The sequence below is a fragment of the Palaemon carinicauda genome, chromosome 40 (assembly GCF_036898095.1).
Source record: "Palaemon carinicauda isolate YSFRI2023 chromosome 40, ASM3689809v2, whole genome shotgun sequence".
In the NCBI taxonomy this organism is placed as follows: domain Eukaryota; kingdom Metazoa; phylum Arthropoda; class Malacostraca; order Decapoda; family Palaemonidae; genus Palaemon; species Palaemon carinicauda.
In genome coordinates, this window is record NC_090764.1 from 47,383,325 (window position 1) to 47,397,678 (window position 14,354).

A 14,354-nucleotide genomic window follows, 5' to 3' on the forward strand; every position below is an offset into this window, starting at 1 on the left:
AGATCCCCGTCGTCCAGATTCCGATAGAATCTGATGTATCGGATGCCATGAAGGACATCCAACTAGAAGACAAGATGTCAGATGCGTCAGAAAGCACTGAACGGAGTCTTCTTGCTGAAGATCAGGAGGAGTCTATAATGGCTCCCAAAACTGACGACGAAGGAAACGAAATAGTTTCGGTTTCATCAGCTCCGGTGGCAGAGCCCGTCCTCTCGACCTCCTCTGCCCCCGAATTGGCCAACATGAGTCAAACCTAGACTTCGATTCTCACTATGGTCCAAGACCTAAAGAAGCAGTCGACTGAGAAAGAAGTTGTGCTACTGTTGGGGATGCACCAACTCGCAGCTTCTCGTGTAGCTCCAAAAAAGCTAAATGTAAAAGATCTTCCCCCTTTCTCGGCCGTCAACCCATGGAGGCATGCTGAGCACATGCCCATGTCAGGAGGAAAGATCTTCATCTCCGACAAGCTGGGCACAGTTCCAGTCGAAGATGTGGAATTCTGGCCCAGTCAAGGGGCCTACCCAGACTGCTACGTTCGTCTGGGGACGGAACCACCCTCGAAAGAGGAAACAGAGCCAAAAGAGGTCATAATCCTTGACCTCCCCAAAGCTCAGGCCTTGTTTTCCAGCACATTGAAGGAGAGGGCCTTCACTAACTCCAAAGTGCCGGCTCTGAGCAAGAAGCACCCGTCCTTCGTTGCTTCTTCTTCCCGTGCCTTCCCCTTTATGGAAAAAGGGTATAAGGCAGCCTTGAAGGCAGTCGAGGCAGGGAAACCATGTCCCACACTCGAAGAGTGTAGGCCGTTCTCCCTCGCCCTACCATTGGACGAAGCTGATTGGAAGGATGTTCATCATACCTTCTCAGTCGGGAAGTTGGAGGCCGACATTGCCGGACGTAAGTTCGGTGAAGACCTCCCTAAGCTGTCAGACTTTCACCTGCGTCGGGAGCAGGAAACAAAAGAAAGACTTGCCACCTCAATGTCTCTTCAGACCGGACTGGAGACGATGGCAAGCGTCTCCCTATCCCCAGATATGTACATGGTCTTTGCCAAGGCTCACCTGGCAACAGTTGCAAAGGACCTGTACAACTTTCTCAAAGCCAGAAGGGCTTGTAGAGAGTTCGTGTTCGCCTCGGCTGTGGTGAGGCACGAACCAAGGAGGCTGATATCATCCAGCATCTGGGGTAAGGACCTCTTTCCAAGTGAAGTGGTTAAAGAGGTCATCGACAAAGCTGCCAGGGAGAATAGAAATCTTCTCCAAAAGTGGGGCTTGTCAATGAAGAGGAAGTCTTCCCAGGATGAGGGTCCCCAACCCAAAAGAAATACTAAGAAACCAAGAGCGCCCTCTCGCCCACCTAGACAGCAACACCTTCCCGCGGCCACGGTGTCCCAGACGGTAGCACAACCACCCACCACGTACCAATTGGTACCCCAGCAGCTGGCGACACGGTCGCCTGTCTTTACCCCGGCCTTCGAAAGGCAATCCACGACCTTTCGGCCGAAATCTAGAGGTTCCTTTTGAGGCTCCTCTAGACGCCCCTCAAGAGGCAAGAGCACCTGGGGTGGACGTGGCCAAGGAGGCAAGCCCTCCGGCCAGCACTCCAAGTGAGATGCTTCCGATAGGAGGGAGAGACTTCTCTTTCCGGGATTGTTGGACCTTCGATCCATGGGCCCACAGCCTGATCAAGAACGGACTAAGTTGGAGCTGGAACACAACTCCACCGACTTTCCCTCAATTCTTCCAACACTCAACCCCCATTCTGGAAGAATATGTCCAGGAACTCTTAGACAAGAGAGTTATAAGGAGAGCAAAGTCCGTCAAGTTCCAAGGAATGCTGTTTTGTGTTCCGAAGAAGGACTCGGAAAAACTCAGTGTCATTCTGGACTTGTCACCACTCAACAAGTTCATAGTGAACCATAAGTTCAGGATGCTCACCCTTTAACACATAAGGACCCTACTACCCAAACAGGCATACACAGTCTCCATAGACATGGCGGACGCATATTGGCATGTTCCAATCAATCGACAAGTTTCCTCCTACCTAGGATTCAAGCTACATAAGAGACAATATGTCTTCAGAGCCATGCCCTCCGGACTAAACATAGCCCCAAGGGTACTCACAAAGCTTGCAAACGCAGTCATTCATCAACTACGCCTAAAGGGAGTTCAGGTAACAGCGTACCTGGACGATTAGCTGGTGTGGGCAGCATCCGAATCAGAATGCATGCAAGCCTCCAAGGAAGTGATCCAGTTCCTGGAACATCTAGGATTCAAGATCAACATGGAAAAGTCTCGACTATCTCCAGCTCAAAAGTTTCAATGGCTCAGCGTTCATTGGAACTTACAGTCACACGCTTCTCCCTTCCATCAAAGAAGAGGAGAGAGATAGCGGAATCTGTCAAGAGACTTCTAAAATCCGATCGGATATCAAGACGACAACAAGAGAGAGTACTGGGTTCCCTCCAGTTTGCCTCAGTGACAGACCCAGTGCTGAGGGCACAGTTAAAAGATGCATCAGGAGTCTGGAGTAGATACGCATCAAACGCTCGAAGAGGGCACAGATAAAAGATGCATCAGGAGTCTGGAGAAGATAAGCATCAAACGCTCGAAGAGATCTGACAAGACCGATACCAACTAGTCTGCGATCACTTCTCAAGCCATGGTCGGAGGCCAAGCACCTAAAGAAGAAGGTGCCCTTACAACCACCTCCACCCTCAGTCATTGTTCACACGGATGCCTCAAAGGAAGGATGGGGAGGCCACTCTTACCAACGGAAAGTCCAAGGAACCTGGTCCTCCCTCTTCAAGACCTTCCACATCAACATTCTGGAAGCCATGGCAGTTTTTCTATCTTTGAAGAAACTGAAGTTTCGCTGCTTGATCCATATCAGATTGGTCCTGGACAGCGAAGTGATAATGAGATGTCTAAACCGACAAGGTTCAAGATCGCCCCAAATCAACCAAGTGATGTTGGCCATCTTCCGTCTGGCGGAAAAGAAGAGATGGCACTTATCAGAAGTTCACCTTCAAGGGTTCTGCAACGTGACGGCGGACGCTCTATCCAGGCTCACCCCGATAGAGTCAGAATGGTCCCTAGACGCAAGATCATTCTCTTTCCTCAAGTCCCAGGACTGTAGATAGACCTCTTCGCGACGAGCGACAACAAGAAGCTACCTCGATATGTAGCCCCGTACGAGGATCCTCTAGCGGAAGCAGTAGATGCGATGTCCCTAGATTGGAACATATGATCCAGGATTTACCTGTTCCCTCCAACCAACCTCCTGTTTAAGATCCTCAACAAACTGAGATCCTCTCGGGGAACAGCAGCGATAGTGGCTCACAAGTGGCCCAACAGCATCTGGTTCCCTCTAATAAAAGAACTGCGACTGAAGCTGGTCTCGTTGCCGGATCCAGTTCTAACTCAACAATTGCAGAAGTCGACTGTCTCCGCTTCATCACAGAAAACCCGAAAACTTCATCTCATGATTTTCTCGCCTTAGGACAGTATAAACTTTTTAGAAGAATACAGTATAAGTCGAAATCTACTAGAAGACAATATGAGTTATCCTGGAAGAAATGGGTTGCCTTTGTCAAGGCAAAGAAACTAAGAGATATCTCGACAGATTTCTGTTTATCATTCTTTATTCATCTCCATGAACAAGGTTTAGCAGCCAACACGATTTCTACGTGTAAATCTGCCTTGACTAGACCCTTGCTATATGCCTTCCAGGTGGACTTCTCTAACGAAATCTTCAATAAGATCCCTAAGGCCTGCGCTCGGCTTCGGCCCGCAGCACCTCCGAGGCCCATTTCTTGGTCCTTGGATAAGGTTCTTCATTTAGCCTCAAACTTGAACAATGAAGACTGCTCTTTAAAGGATTTGACCCAAAAAGTTATATTCTTATTTGCACTAGCCTCAGGAGCCAGAGTTAGCGAAATAGTGGCCCTTTCAAGGGATGAGGGCCATATTCAGTTCACGGAGTGTGGAGAACTGAATCTCTTTCCTGACCCAACATTTCTCGCTAAGAATGAGCTACCCACCAAAATGTGGGGTCCCTGGAGAATCTGCCCACTGAAGGAAGATGCGTCTCTATGTCCAGTAGAGTGCCTAAGGGTCTATCTTCGTAGAACTTCAGACTTTAGGGGAGGACAGCTTTTTAGGGGAGAAACTTCAGGTTCGACATTGTCTTTGAAACAATTAAGGGCGAAGATCACCTATTTCATTCGCAGAGCGAATCCAGACAGTACACCCGCAGGTCATGATCTGAGAAAACTTGCTTCGTCTCTGAACTTCATCCAGAATATGAATTTTGAAAGTCTTCGCTCGTATACTGGATGGAAGTCATCCAGGGTTTTCTTTAAACATTACGCGAAGCAAGTGCAAGAGATAAAGCATTTCGTGGTGGCAGCCGGTAGTGTGCTAAAACCTGCCGCTTGAAAACTGCGAGGAACAGTGCACTAATCGGGACTTTTAGTGAAGGGTGTACATGATCCCTCCCTACGGAGTGACATGTTTAGTGAAGTATCACTGTAGTGACACTATGGACTGTTCCAAGTATAAAGGTGAAAGAAGCATAAAAGACTTACACATGTGGCATGCGTATAACTACGCAAGTGTTTATAGACTGTAATGACAGAAATAAGAAAACATGAAATATTACAATATTTCCTTTCAAAGTGGCTTCACGTTTCTTTTCCGGTGAAACAAGTATTTCTGATATTACCATTTTAATTATGCTTTCCATTACATTTCCAATTTTCGTTTCATATTATATTATAAAATGCACTTTGACCTTGTTATCTATTGTTTATCAATAAATGTATATTTGAATTTTGTGTCTGCTTCGGCTCGTGAAAGATGTTGTAGTGTGGTTGTTTGAGTAGCCTGTGCCGTGGAAGAAGCTCTCCCGGGAGTTCCGTCAGGGGAAGCAGAGGGTCCGGAAACCGTTCTGCGTATAGTCACAGTGGAGCTCTCAGGGCCATCGAAAGGTTGACAGACAACCTGGTCTTGTTAAGACCCATTCTCAACAGACAACAATGGTGGGAAGACGCAGGCATCGATGTTGTCCCACCATCACCGGAAAGCATCTTGCCAAAGAGTCTTGGGGTCTGAGACTGGGGGGAAGAACAGCGGAAGCTTGAAGTTCCAGGCTGTCGCGATCAGGTCCCCCAGGCCAGGACTTGCTGGTTACTATAGGCCAAAGACCCCCAGGTACACTCTATCTGCGAGGCTCTGCTCAGATAGTCGGAGAGAACATTCCTCTGCCCGGAATGAGCGAGCCGATAGTGGTATTGAGAGGACCTCGGATCATCTCAGTATCTCTACTGCAAGATGCGAAGGTATGAAAATGCGTTCCCTGCTGGTTGGAATACGCCAGTACCATGAAGTCGTTGCGCACGGAGCGACTCGGCAGGAACTGTAGATTCTGTAGAGGGGCCAGACTACAGCCCCTAAGCCTGCCTGATTGATGGGGAGGTATCCTTCAGGTCCTGACCATAGGCCTGAACCGGAACATGCCCCCCCCACCCCTTTTCTTTGACGAGTCCAAGAACAGCATCGAAATGTGGGGAAAGGACGAGAATATCCACTCCCATCAAGAAGTTCCATAGGTCAACCCCCATTGCAGATCTAAACATTCCGCTGGTCCCATAGGGGCCAGAAAGTCCGGTTAATTGTTGTTTTGATACCACCGGAACTTGGGCCGCCTCACAGGGAACTTATCCTGAGGCGACCGTTTGGGACTTTAGACGGGTCAATGAGGAAAAGAGACCCAGCAAACGTTCCAAGGTAGGGCTGAAAGCTATGCTGGCCGGAGAACAGGTACTGCGACTCTCCTCAGCCTTGCCACAGTCAACTGAAGGGAAGGCTCGGAGAAGGAGGCAACAGCATCTGGTGTTCCCAGGCGGTCACCCATCCAAATACTGACCAGACCCAACGTTGCTTAACCTCGCTGATCGGACGAGAAGCGGTGTTTTCAACATGGTATGGCCGTTGACTCAATATCATGGCTAGATACTCCAGATGTTGAGGCAGAAGTAGAGAAGGCTCCTAGCAAATTACCATAATCCCTCACTCTTGGTAAAGACCCGGAAGCTTGTCCCGGCGTTGAAGAAGGTCGAACCCGAGCCTACCGGAGTTGACCAGACCTCCCAAAAAGCGAAGGAGGCGGAAGCCTGATCCTGAGCGGCCATGAGGGAAGCAAGGAGAGTTCTCTGGGGAAAAAACCTGCGATGCCGCGGCGGGATCGCCACACCGCATCTTAAGCAGGAACAACTGTAGTCTACGCTGAATTCCAAGAGCTTCCTAGAAGATGGATGGAATGGAAACTGGAAGTACCCGTCTTTCCGATCCAGGGCCTAAGGAGTCCTGCAGCCTCGTTACCAGTCTGATCGACTCTGCTGTTCCACGCTGGACAAAGTTTGTTCGACAAACTTGATCAGAGCTGAGAGGTCGACGACGGAACTCCCGTCTCAGATGATTTCCTACGAGAAAGGATCGACTGAAGAAGCCGGGGGGTGAAGCCGTCGACGACCCTATGGAGAACCTTCTCCTAAGGCATGGATCCTTCTGCCCAAACGGGCAAAACTCTTGCCGACCCCCATGGCATAGAGGCTCAGTGACACTGGATTCGCTGACAGAGACAGAGAGATGGTAAGAGCGAGGCGCGATATCCTTGGCTGATCATGGAGATCGTGCAGGAATCGGCATCGGGAAGCTGTTATCCGGATGATTAACCTTAGGCATCCCCCCAGCGTGAGACCTGCAAGGGGGGGTTGCCAATCCTAGAGTTTGTGAACTCTGCCGCTCCCTCTAGGATTATGCCTCCCCGGGAGAGCCTCCCGTGCTACCTGTCCCTGACAGGAGGGGACTGCTATTGTACACCTTGTCTTAGCTGCCGTAGCCGGTCCGATAACTTGGGCCGACGAGGCTGAAAGAAGAGGCGTTGGAGGCCAGCAGGGTCTGGAAGAAAGCGCCTTGGAGGAGTGAAAACGGAAGTCGACTTCCTCCGCACAACAGCTGTCCATGTCTCTGTCCTTGGGCTCAAACAAGCTCTTCCCAAGGATGGAATTTGGAAGTGTCTGAGCTTGTCGACATCCACGGATGAGACACCCGAGGGGAAGCCCTCGGTCACTGCGTCTAGATGCTCCAACATCGAGTTTGCCCGCAAGTTCGAAACTTGGCGACGGAACGCAAAGGTGCTTGAGCCTGAGAGGAGGAAAGTACCTATGATCTTCCTTGTACAAAACCTCGGGTCGCAACCGAGGAGGGAAAGGATCTGGTAGGCCCCTTCCACGGGATGGAGAAGAGGAAGGGCTAAACCAGTCACCCCTTGCCCGACGGAGAAAACTCGAAAGGAAAATTCCCTGGCACGACCCTTCCAGGGAATGACGAGGAGGAAGGGCTAACCCAGGTTCTGGAAAGAAGAATGTTGCTCAGACCTCTCTGAAGATTCTTCCTGCTCTTGCACGTGCCATACTCTGCGTTTACGGGGTGAAGACCGTGTTCTGGAAATATGCGCTCCAGAAGACTCGCCAGGCTGGCCGTGTTGCGAAACCCCGACGGGAATCGCGGTCGCAATCGCCCTGGCGCTCGCGCGATGGTAAATCAATAGTTCGCGTGTGGCCGAACGTGGAAGCGCCCGTGCGCAGGCGCGCAGGCACGCAGGAGCGCGGACGAAAGTGCGCGAGGGAGCGCAGAAGGAGGGCGAGCATGGTTGGAAGGGCGAGAGCTGGCGGTCGGAATCCGATAGTTTACAGGCGAGCGATGACCAGTAGGCCGTAGGCAAGCAATGGCTACTGCAGGAATCGAGCCGGCACTCGCGCGATGGAACCCCGTCAATTCGCGCGATGGAACCCCGTCGGTTCGCGCGATGGAACCCCGTTGGTTCGCGCGATGGAACCCCGTCGGTTCGCGCGATGGAACCCCGTCGGTTCGCGCGATGGAACCCCGTCGGTTCGCGCGATGGAACACCGTCGGTTCGCGCGATGGAACACCGTCGGTTCGCGCGATGGAACATCGTCGGTTCGCGCGATGGAACACCGTCGATTCGCGCGATGGAACACCGTTGGTTCGCGCGCGGGCGAACATTGGAGCGCATGTGCGTGGGCGTGTGGTCGCGCAGACGCGCGGGCGAGCGCAGGCGGTCAGGAGACCGATGGCGCGTAGGCGGGCGATGGCGTGATGATAGCGCGATGACGGGCGATGACGGGCGATGGCGCGATGACGGGCGATGACGGGCGATGGGGCGATGGCGCGATGACGAGCTATGGCGCGTATTGGCGAGCGAAGGCCCGTAGGCGAGTGAAGGCGCGTTGGCAAGCGATGGCGCGTTGGCAAGTGACGGTGCGTTGGCGAGCAGTGGTGCGTTAACAAAACGCTAGCGCGCAGGCGAAGAATCGCGCGGGCGCGTAGGAGATCGCTGACGCGTAAGAGACTAGGGATGATTAGCGCGCATCGCGCTAATCAGAATGCGCGCAGGTTCATCAGGAAGGTGAGCGCCGATGCGAGCTGTCAATCAGGCGATCCTGGACGGTCAGGAAAAACTGTTGGCGCCCATTGGTGCGTGGCAGAAAAGGGCGTGCAGATGTGCGCTGGCGATTGAAGGAAGCTGGCGCACAGAAGGACAGAAGTAAAGGTGAGCGCTGGCGAGCAGGAGATCGTGGTCCACAGCAGGCGAGTGCTAGATCGCTACTGATGGTGTCCAGGGGACCTGACACGCGTGGAAGATCGATGGCGATCGCTGACGAGCAGGCGAACATTGACGCGTCTGTGGTCGCTGGCGAGCTGGTGATTGCTGGCGAGCAGAAGGGCGACGCGTGGAATCCTGTGTGTAGAAGAAGAGTCCTTGTCCAAGGCCTGAACCGAAGTTCTAGGTTGCGCGGGCGAACGTGGGCGCACAGGGCGCGTATCAGGAACTGGAAGCGCAGGTGCGCTCTGACGGGCAGGAGATCTAGAGCGCTCAGGAGACCGATGGCGCGTAGGGCGCACAACAGGAACAGCATGATGTTCGGAGTCCTCAGGAGAGCGCAGGCGAGCAGTGGGGCGACGATCATCAGGAGAGCGCTGACGAACAGGAGAGCGCTGGCGAACAGGAGAGCGCTAGCGATCAGGAAAACGCTGATGAGCAGGAGAGCGCCTGTGCGCTAACACTGCAGAAGGGCGGGCAGGGGAACCCTGACACGCAAGGGAAGCACCCCCCGTGGGAGGCAACCCTTTGCCCCGAAGGGACTGTTGCCCGTCGGATGACGAGGTCAGACTGCTGTCCATCTGCACTAGGGGCGGAAGGTCAGTAAGGCGTTGGAGATCGATCCCTGGAGAGATCTAAGGAGGTAGGAGCTGCAGGCTGCATACGGAGGAGATTCAAAAAGGCGCCTCTTAGCACCCTTTTAGGGAGATGGGAGGCCCTTATGACGTAGCGGACGGTGAGCCTTACGGCGAAGGCGGCCAACAGCAACAACAGCAGAAGAGTCCTCCGAAGAGGAGTCTCTATGAGTGTACTCCCTCGCGAACAAAAGAGAAACACTTCGTAGAAGAGACGGGTCAGCTAGTGACCTAAAAAGAGCAATCCTCCGAAGAGGGGCTCCTGCAGTTGCCCAGCCCCTTGAGCGTAACTGCAGGTGCGACCGCTCAGCACCAAGAGCATAGTCGCACGAAAAAAGGCAAGAGAATAACCCCCACAGGGGAAAAACTCAAGCCTGGACAGGAAAACTTCCCTCGAAAGGAAAGTTCCCCACCCAAGGAGGCGAGCCTCCTGAGTGTTCAAAAATGAACTGGAGGGCTGTCAATCATCACGGGAGTACTTCCAGGAGAAGGAGACACGCCCCTGACGAAGGTCTATAGGGGAGGCAGCAACCGCCGAATCCCCAGGCCTCAACAAGACAGCTCACTCCGTTGTCACATTACAGAAACTAACTAGATCGGTAACTGTGGAAAATAAAAACAAAAATCATTAGTTAACATTCATTCCCCCGGGAAGGCTCCGAAGAAGAACCCCGAGGGAAAGGAACACAAGAATTACACAACAGGCACGTGCCCTCACAACCACCTACACTCACGGAAGGAGAGCTGTAACCAAAACAGAATTATAACAATTATAATTATGTAACTATGTAATTATGTAATTTAAAAATGAATGAACACTAAAGAAAGAACGAAAACCCCGAAAGGAATCGTTCTACAAAGCTTTAAAATCAACAAACACAATTAGATTCATAAACTAATTGAGACAAAAAGTACGGCGTAGCAACCCCACCCACACGGGAAGGAAGCTACTCAGACGTAGTAACGTAGTAAAAGGGTGAACGACCTCAAGAGAGAGAGAGAGAGAAAGACCGAAGTCAAACTCGATCGCGACCCATGAAATTACACCATGGTGGCCTAACTGCCGAGGGCTCCACGGAGATATCGTACACTACACACACAAGCACAAGCACAAACTCTGAAAAGGAAACTTACTGACTTCTATACTCAAATATATACATAAACACGAAAAAATGTTTACATATATATTGAGTAAAAGAAAAGTACTGTAAGTGATTAAGTAAAGACAAAACAAATAATGGCTGCCAAGCGAGGACGAAGACAGACACGTCTGTCCATCGTCCGAGCCAAAAGTGAAGTGGAGCAGTTCACCGGTGTGTGAGGGGGGGAGGGGTAGCTAGCTACCACTCCCCTACCCCCCGCTAACTAGCGCAGGGGTAATACACCCTCGTTAAATTCTAATGGCTCGCCATTTCAGCTACGCTAAAAGGTAAACCCAATGTAAATAGCGTGGTTTGTATTTCGGTTACGGAACAAATGGGATTTTCACGAATAAATGCTGCAATAAGTGGGCTAACTCCTAACCTAAAAAGTCACTGTCCCTTGCCACGAGCAGGTGCCCGAGCTGTTGATTACCCCATAGTAAATACTACCTAATATTGTTTTAATTTGGTTTCTAAAACAGTTTATAATCATGTATACAGCACATTTGCACACATGTAGGCCTACACTATATACTGGACACAGTAAGGTTAAAGTACAGTATTGTGCTAAGGTAAAGTTTTACCGCGTCGTCATCATCCCCTCGCTGTTCTGTATCACCAAAGTTGTTCCTATCTAGTAATAATATACTGTAACCTAATACTCACTGATACTGTAGTGTATATTACTAGTGTATATGTACAGTACAGTAATATTACTACAGTGCAGTTTAACTGTACTCACTGAAAGTGTTTGTGTTTTCATTCAGACGACTCGTAGCTTCCGTGTTTTCTTGAATTATGATGCTATTTCTAATGTATTGACTCTTGTGCTGTACTGTATGTCATATCTATACTTTGTTAAACAGAAATACAGCTTATTTTATAAACTAAAAACTTGAATGCCTCGATAATAATTGTTCCTTTTAAATAAAAAAAACAGCGCATTTGATTACTTTTCAATAGCTGATCTCTCTCTCTCTCTCTCTCTCTCTCTCTCTCTCTCTCTCTCTCTCTCTCTCTCTCTCTCTCTCTCTCTCTCTCTCTCTCTCTCTCCTCTCCCTCCCTCCCTCCCTCCCTCCCTCCCTCCCTCCCTCCCTCCCTCCCTCCCTCCCTCCCTCCCTCCCTCTCTCTCTCTCTCTCTCTCTCTCTCTCTCTCTCTCTCTCTCTCTCTCTCTCTCTCTCTCTCTCTCTCTCTTTTGAATAAAAGCTTAAAATATTCCATTTCGTTTCGGAAGCATTATTACATTCTAAAAAAATTACGATTATTTAAATAGTTAATTGTGCTTTAATAAAACATTTATGTACTTTTGTTTTAAATTTCGGGTGTATTTTATGAATCTAAGAATTTTGGTGCTGTGACCAGATCAGCTGATGCATCTACGAATCAATAACAAAGAGTATTGTTTATACTATTTCTTAACTTGATCAAAACATCTACTATATGTTGTTAATATGACAAAGTCGTAGATAATTTGTATTTTTCCTAACTATACAAACCTTAGCTACTTAATAGGGGTATTACTTTCAGCATACCTGAAATGATGAGCCATTAATTTTTAACGAGGGTTTACTACCCATACCGCTAGTTAGCGGGGTAGGGAGGGTAGCTTGGTACCGCTCCCCCTCACATACCAGTGATTGAGCTTACTTTGCTTGGAGGTAGGACTTCAAGAGGGATAGGGCTGGCGGGCAAGTTTGATTAAATAGCTAAGGTTTGTATAGTTAGGAAAAATACAAATTATCTATGAATTTGTCATTTGTTCCGTAACTGGAATACATACCATGCTATTTAATAGGGGTGACTCACCCATTAGGATGGGTGGACATCCCAGCCAGTCTGGCTTTTTGGCTTTGCCCGGGGGCTCCTTATGAGTGAGTTAGCATTCAAGAAATAAGGAGCCCCTGCACCTCGCTAAAACCTTGCTACGCAAGGTCTGCGGGCTGCGCAAGCTGTGTATGAAGGTATGTAGAAGTGTGACTTGTCCTAGAAAGTTGTTCCGAAGTTCTTTAGATGGAAGCTTGTACACTAGGACTTTCCCAATACCACCTCGTCAGGGTATGGGGACGTAACAGTATTTACCTTAATACTGGGAACACAAGGAAGCATGATTTACCTGCAGTGGTTTGAAATCAGCTATGCTAAGAACCCATGATGCTGCTTTCCCCAAGAGAGGGGATAATGAAGAAAAGAATAAGGGCCAGTCAAACCTTTTCATTCATGCAGACTAAAACCGGGTAACAATGCCCTCAACCTTCTGCTACTTGTTGTGCAGTCACCCAAGGACCGATAGAAAAGGTATCGAGTCTCCTGTGGGTCACGTCTTGCAGGTAGTGGGATGTGAATGTGTTCTGTCGTTTCCACACCCCAGCTTGAAGAACCTGCGTCACTGAAAAATTTCTTTTGAAGGCCAGGGACGTAGCTATGCCTCTTGACATCATGTACTCTGGGGCGACGTGACGGAGGAGGGTCTGGATTCAGTGCAAGGTCAATGACCCTGCGAATCCATGCAGAGATGGAGTTCTTGGTGACCCTCCACTTAGTCCTTCCTGTGCTGATGAATAGTGCTGGCACACGAGGACGGGCTGTGGCTGTTCTCCTGAGGTACAGCCTCAAGCTCCTTACTGGGCATAGTAAGAGATGGTCTAGGTCATCTGTTACAGTACAGAGACTAGAAATCCAGAAGGAGTCGAATCGAGGATCCGCTACTCCCGGGTTCTGAGTCTTAGCAATAAACTCAGGGACGAAGCTGAACGTTACCTCTCCCCATCCCCTTGAATGGGCGATGTCATACGAGAGACCATGAAGTTTGCTGACTCGCTTGGCCGAGGCCAAAGCTAGCAGGAACACTGTCTTCCAAGTCAGGTGGCGATCTGATGCCTGGCGTAATGGTTCATAGGGAGGTCTCTTAAGAGACCTGAGAACTCGAACCACGTTCCATGGGGGAGGTCTCACTTCCGACTGGGGGCAGGTAAGTTCATAAGCCCGTATGAGTAGAGAAAGTTCTAGCAATGAAGAAATGTCCATTCCTTTCAGTCTGAAGGCGAGGCTCAAGGCTGAGCGATAGCCTTTCACTGCAGAGACTGATAGGGGCATTTCTTCACGCAAATACACGAGGAACTCCGCTATTGCTGGAATAGTGGCATCGAGCAGAGAGATACCCCTTCCACGACACCAACCACTGAAGACTTTCCACTTTGCCTGGTAGACTGCTGCTGATGACTTCAGCAGATATCCAGACATCCTGATCGCAACTTGTTGCGAAAATCCTCTCTCAGAGAGATGCTGGATAGTCTCCAGGCGTGAAGTCGTAGTGAAGCTAACGCTTTGTGGAAGATGTTGGTGTGTGGTTGTTTGAGTAGATTGTGTCGTGGAGGGAGCTCTCTTGGAGGCTTTGTTAGGAGTTGCAGAAGGTCCGGGAACCATTCTGTGTGATGCCATAGCAAAGCTATGAGGGCCATTGAAAGATTGACCGATGTTCTGGTCTTGTTGAGTACTCTCCTCATCAAACAGAACGGGGAAAAGGCGTAGATGTCGATGTTGTCCCATCGTTGTTGGAAAGCATCTTGCCAGAGAGCCTTGGGGTTTGGGATTGGGGAACAGTACAGCGGGAGCCTGAAGTTCAGGGCCATTGCAAAGAGGTCCACAATCGGAGAACCCCACAAAGTCAGGACTTTGTTGGCTACAAGATGATCCAAAGACCACTCGGTAATCACTATCCGAGATGCTCTGCTCAGGTTGTCGGCGAGCACATTCATTTTGCCTGGAATGAAGTGTGCCGATAGTGGTATCGAGTGGATTTTGGCCCATCTCAGTATCTCTACTGCTAGATGGGACAGTTGCTGCAAAAAAATACTTCCTTGCTTGTTGATGTAGGCCACTACTGTGGTGTTG

General features: G+C 50.0%; 1 non-coding gene across 1 annotated transcript; it reads right to left on the reverse strand.

Annotated features, from left to right (window-relative positions):
* Nucleotides 1-5,876: 5,876 nt before the first annotated feature.
* Nucleotides 5,877-5,995, reverse strand: LOC137632103 (5S ribosomal RNA). The gene has a single exon (XR_011042019.1). It is a non-coding gene; the product is annotated as a 5S ribosomal RNA (ribosomal RNA).
* Between the last annotated feature and the right edge of the window lie 8,359 nt (nucleotides 5,996-14,354).